We start from the raw sequence: 16,096 nt of genomic DNA, 5'->3' as shown, positions 1-16,096 counted from the left end.
TAATGAGTTCCACGCTTCGACAACTGGGTTACTGAAGTCATATTTTTTACAGTCAAGTTTGGAGCGGTTAATATTAAGTTTAAATCTGTTGTGTGCTCTTGTGTTGTTGTGGTTGAAGCTGAAATAGCCGCCGACAGGCAGGACATTGTTGCAGCATATGATCTTGTGGGCAATACTTAGATCTTGTTTAAGGCGTCTTAGTTCTAGGCTTTCTAAGCACCATGGGACAGTCCTTTGGTGTTTCCAGGGTGTTCTTGTGGACCAGATCTAAACACTCTGTGCGCCGGATCTGGCCCGCAGGCCTTGAGTTTGACACCCCTAATCTATATATTTCTGGAAGATATTATTAGAGGAAAAATTATCCACAATACATAGGTTCGCAAAGATCATTGGACCAGAATACATCTGGAACCGCCTTCTACTGCACGAATCCCAGCGGCCGATAAGGTCCCACAGAGTTGGCCTTCTCCAGGTCCCGTCGACCAAACAATGTCATTTGGCGGGCCCCAGGGGAAGAGCCTTCTCTGTGGCGGCCCCAGCCCTCTGGAATCAACTCCCCCCAGAGATTAGAACGGCCCCCACCCTCCTTATGTATGTGTTGTATGGTTTTAAATTGTTGGGGATTTAGATATGTTTTATTTTAATATTAGATTTGTCTCACTGTTATATTGTTTTTGTATTACTGTTGTGAGCCGCCCGAGTCTCCCCCCAGAGATTAGAACGGCCCCCACCCTCCTTATGTATGTGTTGTATGGTTTTAAATTGTTGGGGATTTAGATATGTTTTATTTTAATATTAGATTTGTCTCACTGTTATATTGTTTTTGTATTACTGTTGTGAGCCACCCCGAGTCTTCGGAGAGGGGCGGCATACAAATCTAATAAATAATAATAAATAATAATAGTTTATAGGACTCATTTCTTCATTTTTGTAAAAAAAATGACTGTTCTGGTTTCTCTGATTCTGTAAATTAACCAACCAAAGCAAAGCAAAATGTGAGCCACCCTGAGTCCTTGGAGAGGGGAGGGGGCATAAAAATCCAATAAATAAATAAATAATTAATTAATTGTTTGAAGCATTTTTTTATTATTATTGTTCATACAATACTTTTTGCTCATAAGGAACTGCCAACAACAAAATAAAAGTACATTCAGCCTGCTTGTAGCCATATCTATCCTGCTTCCTTAGATTCACAGGAAAGTACTGTACTTGGGAATTTTGGGAAGGTGGCCCAGATGAAAGGCCTTGGGCAACTCAGTCAATGGACACAAAGTTATAGGCATAAACAGGAGCAAAGATAAATGCTGTTATATGCACTGTTTAACATCTATCATTTATTAAGAATATCATCTTTCAATTAATAAATATATAAATATAAAAAAATTAAGGACATGGGCTCTTGGCTTCATCACTCCTCTTTTCTCTGAAGGCATCTTTCCTGCAAACAGAAATTAATGTCTCAAAATCCAGGGCAAGTCTGCTAACATAATGATTAGACCCCTACGTAAAGGAAGTGTTCATTGTATTGCTGTATTGATTTCTCATGCTTTCTCTCACCTACTTGGAATTAAAGTTCAGACCAGAAACTTCTATTTTGCTAGATAGCTTCAAAAAAAAAAAACACGTGTCCCCTTCACCGCCTGCTGTGAAGCCCCATTCCCCATCCATTTCTTACTGGAGCTAATGTGCACATTGAAATCAACATTCACCCATCATAAAACCACCATTTCAGAATCTGGTTTAGTGCCTGGTCAGATAGTTTTACTGCTCATTGCAGAGTGGGGACTTCTATATGGAGGATAGCGAAAGGCATTCACTACTCTGCATTGAGCCTGTATTCTGCTTAAGCCCCTGCACCATAAAATTTGGCTGTGACGCAGTTCCTGTTCACCAAAGTCAATCACTTCAGTTACTTCCTCTGTTATCTCCTCTTGGAGTGGCTTCTCTCCAACCTCTTTCAGGAACCACATGTATCTAGTGGGAATACAAATGATGACTTGTCCCCATACCAAGGACCCCAAGCCAAAAAAGATGGACCACATCCATTGCTCTAAGCTAAGTGATGTGCAACTAAAGGGCTTCCCCCCAAATTGGACAATAATAACTTGTACAATCAAAGTTCCTAGAGTGACACCGCAAAAAATGCTATTTTTGAATATCCCCGAAAAAACATTCCGTTCTCCGTGAATCTTTCGGGCATTGATTTCATTACAAATTTGCATAATTACAAATGTGTTAAATATAAGAGTGTAATGTTGGGTGGGTGGGGACTGTAGCGTTGACAGCCGCCCATTTTCAATATCAAATAATTGCTCTCCCACAAACAGAAGTGAAAAGACCACGGTCATCTGGTAAAGGGCGTGTAAGAAAATATTTTTCATCATTATACGGGAGATGAGTGGTTTATTTCTACCGTAAGGCTTCCGTTTCAGCAGCGATTCGGTTGGCTTTTCGGTGGCTAAAGCAAGGGAAGCAAAGGTATCCATAATGAGGTTGACCCACAACATCTGGACTGCCTTCAGAGGGGAATTCTGGGTGATGCAAGCCCCCGTAAAGGCAACTATCACAGCTACTACATTGACTGTAAGTTGAAACTGAAGAAATTTGGAAATGCTATCATACACATTTCTACCCCACATCACTGCTTTTACAATGCTTGAGAAATTGTCATCGGTAAGAATGATATCAGACGCTTCCTTAGCTACATCCGTTCCAGCAATTCCCATGGCAAAGCCAACATCGGCCTTTTTCAATGCCGGCCCGTCGTTAGTACCATCCCCAGTGACTGCTACCACTTGTCTTTGCTCTGTGACGTTGCTGTTGATGATCCCTTCCACCAAGTTATACTTATCGGCTGGGGAGGATCTTGCAAGCACAGCTAGGGTAGGCCAGATCCTGTCCATCAACTCTTGTTTGATCTCCCCCTTCTGATTACGGATCAATCTATTAAACTCATTCCCTTCTAAACACAGAAAGGTCTCCCCGGGCCGCAGGATCCCACATTTGGCTGCGATTGCCCGCGCTGTGTTAATATTGTCCCCGGTGACCATACGGACAACGATGCCGGCATTCTGACACTTCCTGATTGCGTCTGGAACTTCGGGTCTTACCGGATCTTCAATGCCCACAATTGCAAGGCAGGTTAACTCCTTAATAATATTTTCCTCATCGTCCCATGCTGGTTCTTCTTCGCCACCCGGAAAATCTTTGCAAGTGATGCAGATGGTCCGGAGTCCCTCGGAAGCCATCGGGGCAATCACATTTTTAATCACGTTTTCCTTATCCTTTCTGGAAAAAGGTTCACGCTCCGCAGCGGAGTTCAATATTTTGTTGCATTTTTGAAGAAGTATTTCAGAAGCACCTTTGCTGAAGAGCTGATAGCCGCCGCCAGCGTTTTTCAAAACTGTGCTCATAGATTTCCGGTCGGAATTGAAGGTATACACTTTATACAATGCTTCTTCTGGGATCTTAGTCCTCATGGCCTCATAATTCAGATTTAATTCAATAAGCAAGCCCAGCAGAGCACATTCAGTTTTGTTGCCAATGTGACGGGGCAGTGCTCCTTCTATTTCAGGTTTCAGGATTTTGGATGTATAAGCACAGTTAACAGAAATACCCTTCAACAAATAAGACAACAAAGTCGGATGGATTAAAATAGGGGCAGGGACGATTTTATAATGTTTACCCCCAACAAAAATCTGGACCACTGTCATTCTGTTCATGGTTAAGGTCCCGGTTTTATCTGAGCAAATGGCTGTTGCGTTGCCCATAGTTTCGCAGGCATCCAGATGCCGGACCAAATTATTATCTCTCATCATTTGCTTCACAGAATAGGCGAGGGAGATGGTTACCGCAAGAGGGAGGCCCTCGGGGACGGCTACAACCAAAATCGTCACGCCGATGATAAAGAATTTCACCATATGTTGTACATACACAGGCGTACACTCAGCAGTCCAAACGCGCTTCTCTATCACAAATGTTCGAATGAGAAAAGAGGATATAAGAACAGCGACCGTGACTACAGACATTGCCAAACCGGCTTTGCCAATTTGCACGGCTAATCTGGTAAGTTTTCCCTGGAGGACAGATTTTTCTTTTTTGTGCTTTGGGCTTTCCTCAGCTTCCTCTGTATCCTTCGCTTCAACTTTTTTCCGTTCTTTGTTCTTAGGGGAGCCGTTCTTGTGGGCCTCTTTCGGTTTCTCATGGTCTCCAACTCCAAGTAAAGTAAGGATAATGCCAGTTTGTGAGTTGATGCCAACAGCTGTAACGAGCATTTTTCCAGAGCCCTCCATCACGTGGGTACCTGACAGCAACATAGGATCCTGTTTTAAAGACTTCTTGACTTGATCAGATTCACCCGTGAGGGAGCTTTCGTCTATTTTCAAATCGTAGCCTTGGAGAAGCAGGCCATCAGCTGGTAGAAGATCCCCATATTTGATCTGCATGATATCCCCAACCACTAAGTCAACTACTGGGACCTGCGTTACATCCCCGCTCCTGATGACAGTAACTCTTTGCTCCTTTTCAATGCGACGCTGTAACCCCCTGAACTGTTTTTCCTTGCTCCAGTCATTGAAAGCCGTTACCATCACCACACAAACAACTGATAGAAGAATAGCAGCACCTTCAATCCATTCGGTGTTCCCTTCTTCTTCTATTTCTCCTTCAAATTCGTCCAAACGGCATGCAGCAAGGTTTGCCCCTGAAGGATGATAAAATGATAGTCCCAATGATATCAGGGCTGCAATTTCCAAGATACATAATGTCATATCCTGTAGTGCTTCCCATATCAGTTCAAGGAATGTTAGGGGCTTTTTAGGGGGTATAAAGTTCTTTCCAAACACAGATTTCCTAAGCTCTACTTCTGATGAAGATATCCCACTTATAGGAGATGTTTTCAGACGATTACAGATTTCAAAGACGTCGCCGTATAATTCTCTTATTTTGGTCACCGCTTCTTTCTTTCGAAATTGCATCAGACTTTTCAGCTCTGCGGTGGTGATATGAAAGTCAGCTGACGTGTGGCGGGCTGGGGTCACCATCACTGTGCCTTCCTGAAATTTACAAGGATATTTACAGAGAAAGTTACTAGCATTTATAAATTGAAGCTTGGAAACACATTCCTTGCATTTATGTAAAAGCACTACCAGTATTTATAGAGGAAAGTACTTTTAAAAAATCAGAGCAAGAAGATTTTTTTTCTCAATTATTGAAGTAATTCTTACTGGTACAATTGTAACTAACAATGTGGAAAAGCATATACAGTGATACCTCGTCTTACGAACTTGATTGGTTCCAGGACGAGGTTTGTAAGGTGAAAAGTTTGTAAGACGAAACAATGTTTCCCATAGGAATCAATGGAAAAGTGATTAATGCGTGCAAGCCCAAAACTCACCCCTTTTGCCAGCCAAAGCGCCCATTTTTGCGCTGCTGGGATTCCCCTGAGGCTCCCCTCCATGGGAAAGCCCACCTCTGGACTTCTGTGTTTTTGTGATGCTGCAGGGGAATCCCAGCAGCACAAAAACAGGTGCTTCGCTGGCAACAGAAGTCGGGAGGTGGGGTTTCCCAGCAAGGGGAGCCTCAGCGAAATTGCAGCACTTCCGTGTTTTTGTGATGCTGCGATTTCACTGAGGCTCCACTCGCTGGGAAACCCCACCTCCGGACTTCCATTGTCAACGAAGCGCCCATTTTTGCACTGCTGGGATTCCCCTGCAGCATCGCAAAAACACGGAAGTCCGGAGGTGGGGTTTCCCATAGAGGGGAGCCTCAGGGGAATCCCAGAAGCGCAAAAACGGGCACTTCACTGGCAACAGAAGTCTGGAGGCAGGGCATCCCAGTGGTAGCGGCTTGGGTTTGTAAGGTGAAAATAGTTTGGAAGAAGAGGCAAAAAAATCTTAAACCCCGGGTTTGTATCTCAAAAAGTTTGTATGACGAAGGGTTTGTAAGACGAGGTATCACTGTATATTTGTACTTGAGACTCAAAAACCATGGCATGTTGTAAAATTGCTTGGGGATTCCTCATTTGTTTTTAATTTGAAAAAAAAAAATTGCACTGAGTCCTGGAGAAGGGGGGGGGGACCTTTTATTCACATTCTATTTATACCAGGAAAGTGCAATAAAATAAATTAACCATAATAGACAATTTTGGCAGTGAGAGGCCACATATTCTAAAAAGCTATAGGAGGCTATTTGGTGGCATTATATTATTACTGATATGGGTGGAGTTCCAATCAAAAGTTGTGTGTTTAAAATTATATTAAGCAGAATTGGACATGTTACTTTCTATACTCCCCCCTCCTCCCCCAAGGAATCTTCGTTTTTGGCCTGGAGTTTCTCTTGACTGGAAAAACCTAGCTAGGATGTTTGATTTTGTGTAGTTCAACTGAAAACCATTCCAACTCCATTTGGTGTCACTTGCAACGTGACACAATTCTACTAAGGAATAAGTCTTGCTGAGGTCAGTAGAAGTTACACCTGTGTAAATCGGTGTACAACTGCACTATTACAAGATCATTTCCAGTGTGTACAAAGATACCAGTAAACAGAAATCTGTCTTACAGATTTCTTGCAGGTTTTAAACCTGCAACCCAGATGTGCTTTTAGCAACTGGGCCAATAAAACCAAACACAGGACCAATGTTTTCAATTTCTCCTCAACTGTGTAAGGATCACTCAGCCCCAAATCCAGAAAGTACATTTGAAAAAAGAATAAATAGTTTACATTGATATTTTTCTTATTGTTGTTTTGAAATAACAAACATTTTAAACGAACAACATTGGACTTCCTAAAGTGCTATATTTTACATAAATTGTATTATTGTTAGGGACAATTTAGTTATTATTGGTCCCCTCTCACCATGAATTAGTATACATCTCAATATGAAGAAAAGTTGCAGGAACTGGGTATGTCAAGTTTAATGAAAAGAAGGACAAGGGGAGATATGATAGCAGTGTTCCAATATCTCAAGGTATGCCACAAAGAAGAAGGAGTCAAACTATTCTCTGGAGCAGTGTTTTTCAACCAGTGTGCTGCGGCACACTAGTGTGCCGTGAGACATGGTCAGGTGTGCCGTGGGGAAATTAAAAATGGGTCCCCAAACTACGGCCTGCATGCCGGATACGGCCCGCGGAGGCCATTTATTCGGCCCGCCGCCAGCTGCCTCCATCCAAACATAAACATTCCCCTCACAATCCCTCCAGCTATCAGCGACAGGAAGAGTGGAGGCACAGGGAACGTTCACTGACCAATCACCTTCTAGGATTCATCCCGACCACTAGCGATGAACCAATAGCAGGCCGCCTCTCAACCTTACCCAGGAAGGTCCCCACTTGTCATTGTGTGGCCGCGGCAAGTAATTAAAGCTGCTACTCCTCCCTATAGTCCCGATTTCTAATCCTGGTCAGGACTGGAGGTAAATGTTGCCACCACTAGATGAAATCTCAGCCTCAGCTAGTTATGTCTATCCTGATGATGTATATAGATGTATACATATGTATAATATGTACTGTGTTAGAGTGTCATTTTGTGTCATTTTGGTCGGTGGTGTGACCCAGGATTTTGTAAATGTAAAGAATGTGCCGCGGCTGAAAAAAGGTTGAAAATCACTGCTCTAGAGCACTTGAGGGTAGAACAAGAAGCAATGGGTGGAAACTAATCAAGGAGAGAAGCAACTTAGAACTAAGGAGGAGTTTCCTGATAGTTAGAACAATTAATCAGTAGAACAGTTTGCCTCCAGAAGTTGTGAATGCTCCAACACTGGAAGTTTTAAAGAAAATGTTGAATAACCATTTATCTGAAGTAGTGTAGGGTTTCCTGCCTAAGCAGAGGGTTGAACTATAAGACCTCCAAGGTCCCTTCCAACTCTGTTGTTGTTGTTGTTATTATTATTGTTGTTATTGTTATTATCATCAATAAGAATCTGATTGGAATACTTATATGCTTCAGGGTATGCCTGAGCTATAAATGAGAATAGTTCTCATGCATCTTTCTTCGCAAACTAAGCATGAAACTAGAATGCAAACATGTTTCATAATAAGAACATGTTTCAATAATAAGAAATTCCAAGTACAGTGTTCCCTCGATTTTTGCGGGGGATGCGTTCCGAGACTGCCCGCGAAAGTCGAATTTCCGCGAAGTAGAGATGCGGAAGTAAATACACTATTTTTGGCTATGAACAGTATCACAAGCCTTTCCTTAACACTTTAAACCCCTAAACTGCAATTTCTCATTCCCTTAGCAACCATTTAGATTATTACTCACCATGTTTATTTATTAAAGTTTATTAAAAAAAATATTTATTAAAGGGGGACAAAAGTTTGGCGATGACGTATGACATCATCGGGCAGGAAAAACCATGGTATAGGGGAAAAAACCGCAAAGTATTTTTTAATTAATATTTTTGAAAAACCGTGGTGTAGACTTTTCACGAAGTTCGAACCCGCGAAAATCGAGGGACCACTGTAATCTCATCCCTATACAACAGGAAGAGGAGATTTGACTAGAGCACAGGTATCAAACTCGCCACGCCACTGTACCACCATGTGCAGTTTTGTGATGTTTTGCCCATTCACAGTGCTGGCGTGGGCACAGCCTACATGTGATACATCTGGCCTGTGGGCCACCAGTTTGATACCCCTGGACTAGAGCATTCACTCACTGGAGATAATTTTTTTCAAGTAGAAATTTACCATCTTGATATTCCTTCTGATGAAAGCAAGGTTGCTCTCAAGCTTTTCATTCATAGAAAATATGGATTTGGATGGGTATTTTGGCTCAGGAAGTGACCTGCTAAAAAGATTTGCTGCTCTCCCACACAAAGACCTGATCCATCCTGACAGAGCCAATCAAAAATAATCAAGATGGCAGTTGCTATACATGTTACAAAGAGGTAGAGCTTTCTCTAGAGTAACCCTTATTGTATTTCACTGATGCTTTGAAATACAGGAAACATTGGGATATACTGTGATACCTCGTCTTACAAACTTAATTGGTTCTGGGACGAGGTTTGTAAGGTGAAAAGTTTATAAGACGAAACAATGTTTCCCATAGGAATCAATGGAAAAGCGATTAATGTGTGCAAGCCCAAAACTCATCCCTTTTGCCAGCCGAAGCACCCATTTTTGCACTGCAGGGATTCCCCTGAGGCTCCCCTCCATGGGAAACTCCACCTCTGGACTTCCGTGTTTTTGTGATGCTGCAGGGGAATCCTAGCAGTGCAAAAAAGGGTGCTTCACTGGCAACGGAAGTCCGGAGGTGGGGTTTCCAGCGAGGGGAGCCTCAGCGAAATTGCAGCATCGCAAAAACACGGAAGTCCGGAGGTGGTGTTTCCCATGGAGGAGAGCCTCATGGGAATCCCAGCAATGCAAAAACGGGTGCTTCGCTGGCAACAGACGTCCGGAGGCGGGGCATCCCAGTGGCGGTGGCTTGGGTTTATAAGGTGAAAATAGTTTGGAAGAAGAGGCAAAAAAATCTTAAACCCGGGTTTGTATCTCGAAAAGTTTGTATGACGAGGGGTTTGTAAGACGAGGTATCACTGTACTATTACTGATTTGGGCTGAGAGTATTGGTGAGAGAAGCACTAAGAGTACACAGGCCCTACTGCAACTCTCATTCCAGGACTTCTCTGGTTTTCCCCAGGAACATGAATGATGATTAAACTTTCTCAGCTTTTTTTTTTCAGAAATAAAATGCTTTCTTAGTAGAGGTAGGCTGCACAGTCGAGCAACATGCTTCTTGAGCTTCTGGATGAAAGATGTGATTCAGATACTGGCTCATCTATACTATCAACTTTGTCAATTGATGGCATGATGTTAATGTGTTTATGTAATTCTGAAATGTCTCTTTAAGTGTTTCATAATTATGGAATTGTTATAATGGAATTGATATACAGAGGAACCTTAGTACTCAACTACTTGAATTTGGTACTCAATGCATTTTGATGAGAAATTTTTTGCCTGGTACTCATCGTTTGTTTGGAAGTCAATGGACAAGCTAAAATTTGATGGTGTTGGCTGCCTTGTGACTAACTATGTTATTCCTTATGGGAAAAAATTGTTTGGTACTCTTCATTTTGGGTACTCATTGCGCCTCCCAGAACCAATGAATGATAAGTAGCGAGGTGCCACTGTATGCTGTTATTACTATGTCAGCTGCATATATTATTTCAGCGGATTAACCTATAAGTGGCATGAGTGGGTTTTACCCTCTTGAGGATGACTCTCAAGTTCCTGTGAACACACACAGGAGGAAAATTGGGTTTCATCATATGAAAGATATTATTGATTGATTGATTGATTGATTGATTAGATTAGATTAGATCAGATCAGATTAGATTTGTATGCCGCTCCTCTCCGAGGACTCAATAACACACATATCATGCAGAAGGCGGGCATGTTCAAGTTGTAAAAGTTTCGTAAATTACTCAAGACCCATCTATACCGCCAGGCATGGGGGAGTTGAGACACCTTTCCCCCAGGCTTTTTTATATTTATGTTTGGGTATGTATGTGTTGTTTGCTTTTTAAATATGATAGGGTTTTTATGTGCTTTTTAATGTTAGATTTGTTTTCGCTGGAATATTGTTTTTATTATTGTTGTGAGCCGCCCCGAGTCTTCGGAGAGGGGCGGCATACAAATCTAATAAATTGAATTGAATTGAATTGTACAAACATTCAATCTCCTGCATATTTGCATATTAGCTAAATATCAGAATTATAGCCAGAGGAAGTCACAGTATATTTCATTACTGATCTCAGAGCTACCATTCTTCAGGAAAGGAACTTTGCAGGGTGGCTCCATAATAGACTTAGCTTAGAAAATACCAAGAAACCTGAAGACTATTGAGATATTAATTAACTGCATTCCAATAACACAGCGAGGAATGATTTATTGCTCCATGGTTTAGTGAATAAAGCCTAGTTGGCTGGGTTTACACCATGTGAAACCAGAGTTTACAATCACAGCCTTCTAAATACTTCCACCTTCTGACTAGCTTACTCCATTGAATATTGACATAACTTTGTTTTATGAAAATTGTCATGCACTGTATTTCTATAAACACAACTGGAAGGGGGAAAAAAAGGCAATGTTTTAATTATAGGTAATTCCATTATTGGCTTACCTGAACAGGGAACTTCAGGCAGTAGAGGGCACTTTCATCTCAAAGATGTAGCATTTTCAAGGGAAAGCAGAAAGAAAACCTCTTGAAGGGAAAGAGAAAGCAGGAAAATCAGAATAGTAATGAAGAAAAAATAGGAGAGGAATTAACTTCTAAAAATTAAATTAATTTCAGATAAATTAGCACATCTTTCTAGTAATATGGACCAAACCATTAATTAACAGCTTTCTCTTAAGGAGGTGGTGGGGAGAGGCACCTTAAGCATCTAGGAATCATTTAAACTTTCCACGTCTGTTCAGAAAAAAGACATACTTTTTTTGTGAAGTTCTACAATGTCGGTTGGCGGGCCCCAGGGGAAGAGCCTTCTCTGTGGCGGCCCCGACTCTCTGGAACCAACTCCCCCCAGAGATTAGAACTGCCCCTACTCTCCTTGCCTTTCGTAAGCTCCTTAAAACCCACCTTTGTCGTCAGGCATGGGGGAACCGAGACATCTCCCCCGGGCATATACAATTTATGCATGGTATGTTTGTATGTATGTTTGCTTAGTAAATGGGTTTTTTAAAATATTTTAAACTATAATTTAGATTTGTCATGAATTGTTTTACTTTGTTGTGAGCTGCCCCGAGTCTGCGGAGAGGGGCGGCATACAAATCTAAATAATAAATAAATAATAAATAAATAAATAAATTGAAGCAATTGGTTGTGTTCATTCCCAAATTAGGTAATGGTTGCTCAATCAGATAGTAGTACCATTAAGGATTGTTAATCAGATCCAGCTGTTTTATTTTGATGATTAGGATTAATTTCTCTTTTCCATTTACTACCTGTAGGTATATATGTCTTACAAATGTTGAGTTTGCAAAACTTATTGAAGCCAATTAATTACATGGGCAGCTTGCATAATTTGCTAAACTAAACTTTGTTTAGTTAGCTTATGGATCAGACTATAGTAGGCCTACACTCCAGAGATAGTCAGCAGATGTTGGCTTCTCCAAAATTCATCTTCAAAATGCAGATTGATTGATTGATTGATTGATTGATTGATCGATTATTGATTTGATTTGATTTGTATGCCGCCCCTCTCCGTAGACTTGGGGCGGCTGACAACAGTGATAAAAAACAACACATGGTAACAAATCTAATATTTAAAATCTAAAAATAACAATTTTACATTAAAAACGTCTAAAAAACCCCAATACATAAAAACATACATACAATCATATCATACACAAAAACTACATAGGCAAGGGGGAGATGTCTCAGTTCCCCCATGCCTGACGGCAGAGGTGGGTTTTAAGGAGTTTACGAAAGGCAAGGAGGGTGGGGGCAATCCTAATCTCTGGGGGAAGCTGGTTCCAGAGGGTCGGAGCCACTACAGAGAAGGCTCTTCCCCTGGGTCCCACCAGCCGACATTGTTTAGTCGACTAGATCCTGTTGTCATCCAAGGTTGCTGAATTACTTTCCCCAACAGTTACAAATTGCTCAGCATATCAACACCATCGTTATTTGGTTAAAAGTATAGCAATTTTTTTTGATTATTGTGAAAAGGCAACAAATATTTATGTTCTGTTACTGAGTTTTTACTGGTGACGGAGAGATGGATGGAGTTTTAAAAATTTGGCTGTCATACATCTCAAAACCTTTACATGAAAAATCAATCTCAAGTTTTACACTAGTAGTTACAACAACATTTTCATTTGTATTCACATTTTGAACAATATTTCCTATACTTTTTTTCTATAGAAAAATGGCTTCATTTGTGCTAATACAAACCTACATATTTTAACAACTATGAATATTGAGAAAATAGTACACACATATTGTATTATCTTTAAAATTCAAGGAGCTTAGATACCACAACCAAAGTATCCCTCCAATGTCTGTTTAATTATGGTCTGCAGTAAAGGGGGAAAATAGCCAGTGATCATTGATTAATCCTTAAAAAAGTGTTTAAACTAGAAAGCAAGAAGGTGTGTGTGTGTGTGCATACTTACCTGGTTTTATAGGGATATGAGCTGTAGGAATTAAAAACTGAAATGTTTTGACCTGGAAGTAATCATTCTTACTTATATACACCTGAGTGTCATGTGGCTGTTAGAAATTCAAAGGCCTCTTTTTAAAAAAAGAGCAATCTAATTAAAAGTGAAAAAAAATGCTACAGTTACCTGGAATTTTAGGCTTAGTTACTAGCTTTTTAAAAAAAGGTAATACTAACATTTTAGCATGTCATTCATGTCTCTTTCTGAAGGTCAGGAGATCATGTTTTCCTTTTAGTCAAAACCATTTCTTTTTGTGTTGTTCTTTATGTGCAAAAATAGCCTTTTTAGTAACTAAACAATAGAGAATATATTTTGGAAGTCCTTGAACATACTTGCAAATATATTAAGAAAAATGCAGACTAGACTGGAAAGAAGGCAACACCACCCATAAAATTGCCACTTGTGGAATGTTATATATAGGATCAAAATTTTCTATTATTTAATTCTCACATCTAATTGATTTTGTGTATCATTGATTTGTTACCTGTGGATGCATGACATATGTATGCATCTATTATTTGTTTATGTACCCTGTATAAAGATTTGACTTCCCCTTAATGTTTTTTTTTCTTTGCCTGAGTTATGTTGTGATTCATATTTTGGGGAAAATAAAACCTTTAAGGGTTTTCTCACTCCCACTCAGGGAACAAGTTCCTTAAACCCCATGCCTCACAAATTGCCTGAGTTTAAAATTCACACACACACACACACACACTCACTCACTCTCTCTCTCTCTTTTTGGCTGGAAAGTTTCCATCGCTTTTAACAGCTGGTTGCTAGGTACAAATTTAGTATATAAAGTGTTTTTCCTAATTTCATCTTCATAGCAATAACATTCTTACAAAGATTATGTCCACACTGTCAGATAAAGGTTGGGATATTTAGGTAGGTGTTCCTTTTAAGCTACAATCCTCCCCATTCCTGCAATACTTTTCTTGTCAAACTCTTGCCATTTTGAAAAGGGGATGCCACATATTGGAATAAAATTAGCTAGAGGCTGGAAATGAAGAAATGTTAAATATTTTAAACAATCTTGGTCAGAAAGGAAAATAGCCCCTGTAAGACAGAGGTGGGAAGTGATGGAGGGCATTTAACATTTTTCACAGTACAGTATAGAAATTATTCCACATGTATGTATAATAAAAAATCATTTGTGGTTAAGTCTGCTTTGCAAAAATAATATTTTGGCCAATGTAGCAATAATAGTAGAGTTTAATGTGATTTGTATAGTTCTAACCTGCATTTTGGCTTCAGTTCTGTCCATGTTCCTCGATCCCACGCTAATCCTGTCCCAACTGACCCAGCATTGCTTTGGCCTAGCTCCAAAGTCCAGGAAGATATTTTTTCATATTGGCCAGTAACTGTTCAAAGTGGCAGTTACAACAGGAAGAGACAAATTGGAATGCTACCAGCAGCCAATGAGACCATTGCTACTAATCACATTCTCATGAACTCTGACTCTTGATGGCATCCACATCTGTGCAACCAAACAGGATAGCCCGCTTCCCTGATAAAATGAATATAGCAGTGTTGGCGAACCTATGGCACAGGTGCCACAGGTGGAACGGGGGAGCCATATCTGTTGGCATGTGAGCTGTTGCCCTAGCTCAGCTCCAGCGTGCATGTGTGTGCTGGCCTGATTTTTGGCTCACACAGAGGCTCTGGGAGGGCAATTTGGCTTCCAGAGAGCCTCCGGGGGGGGGGGGGGATGGAGGAGGGCATTTTTACCCTGCCCCAGGGGAAGAGCCTTCTCTGTGGTGGCTCCGACCCTCTGGAACCAGCTCCCCCCAGAGATTAGGATTGCCCCCACCCTCCTTACCTTTCGAAAACTCCTTAAAACCCACCTCTGCCGTCAGGCATGGGGGGTATTGAAACATCTCCCCCTTGCCCATGTAGTTTCTGTGTATGATTCGATTGTGTGCTTGTTTTTTATATATTGGGGTTTCTTTTGGATTTTTTAACCTAAAACTGTAATTTAGATTGCTAAATATTAGATTTGTTACTATGTACTGTTTTTCACCATTGTTGTGAGCCACCCCGAGTCTACGGAGAGGGGCGGCATATAAATCCAATAAATCTAATCTAATCCAAGGAAGCCTTTGAGCCTGGGAAGGGCAAAACATGAGCCTACTGGGCCCACCAAAAGTTGGGAAAGAGCCGATTTCTGGCTTCCACAGGGCCTCTTGGGGGCGCAGAAAACTGTTTTTGCACTTCTCAGGCATTGAATTATGGGGGCACTTGGGCTTGTGTGATAGTGCACGCCCACGCTTTTTCGGCACCCGAGGAAAAAAATGTTCGTCATCACTGATATATAGAGTCTTACTGTAGCCTGGATTTTAAAGGGACCACTTTATTGGGTAGATTGAAAAAACTAAAAATTGGTCATTTTATAAAAAGAAAAGGTCTACCTATGTCAGGGCGGTCCAACTTGCAGCCCGCGGGCCAGATACATAATTTATTTTATTTATTTATTTATTTATTGGATTTGTATGCCGCCCCTCTCCGGAGACCCGGGGTGGCTAACAGCAACAATAAAACAGCATATAATAATAACCCAATACTAAAGAAAGTTAAAAACCCATTATTATAAAAACCAAACATACATACAGACATACCATGCATAAAATTGTAAAGGCCTAGGGGGAAAGAGTATACAAAGAGCATACAAATCTAATAAATAAATAAATAAATCTCAATTCCCCCATGCCTGGCGGCAGAGGTGGGTTTTAAGCAGCTTACGAAAGGCAAGGAGGGTGGGGGCAATTCTAATCTCTGAGGGGAGTTGGTTCCAGAGGGCCAGGGCCACCACTGGCCACACCCACACATGGTTTGGCAAAGGAGAAAAAAGTCCTGGTATGTCACGTGATGACGCCATGATGATGCGAGCTTGACACCTTCGATCCATGTGGTCATGAAGTGTGAACACAGAGTTGATGGCCAAT

The 16,096-nt window shown here is 41.0% G+C and overlaps 1 pseudogene; it reads right to left on the bottom strand.

Annotated features, from left to right (window-relative positions):
* Positions 1–1,062: 1,062 nt before the first annotated feature.
* LOC139167556 (plasma membrane calcium-transporting ATPase 1 pseudogene) lies at positions 1,063–14,468 on the bottom strand (annotated as a pseudogene).
* Between the last annotated feature and the right edge of the window lie 1,628 nt (positions 14,469–16,096).

Source organism: Erythrolamprus reginae, chromosome 5 (genome assembly GCF_031021105.1).
Source record: "Erythrolamprus reginae isolate rEryReg1 chromosome 5, rEryReg1.hap1, whole genome shotgun sequence".
Taxonomy (NCBI): Eukaryota; Metazoa; Chordata; class Lepidosauria; order Squamata; family Dipsadidae; genus Erythrolamprus; species Erythrolamprus reginae.
This window is presented reverse-complemented; position numbering and strand designations above follow the sequence as displayed.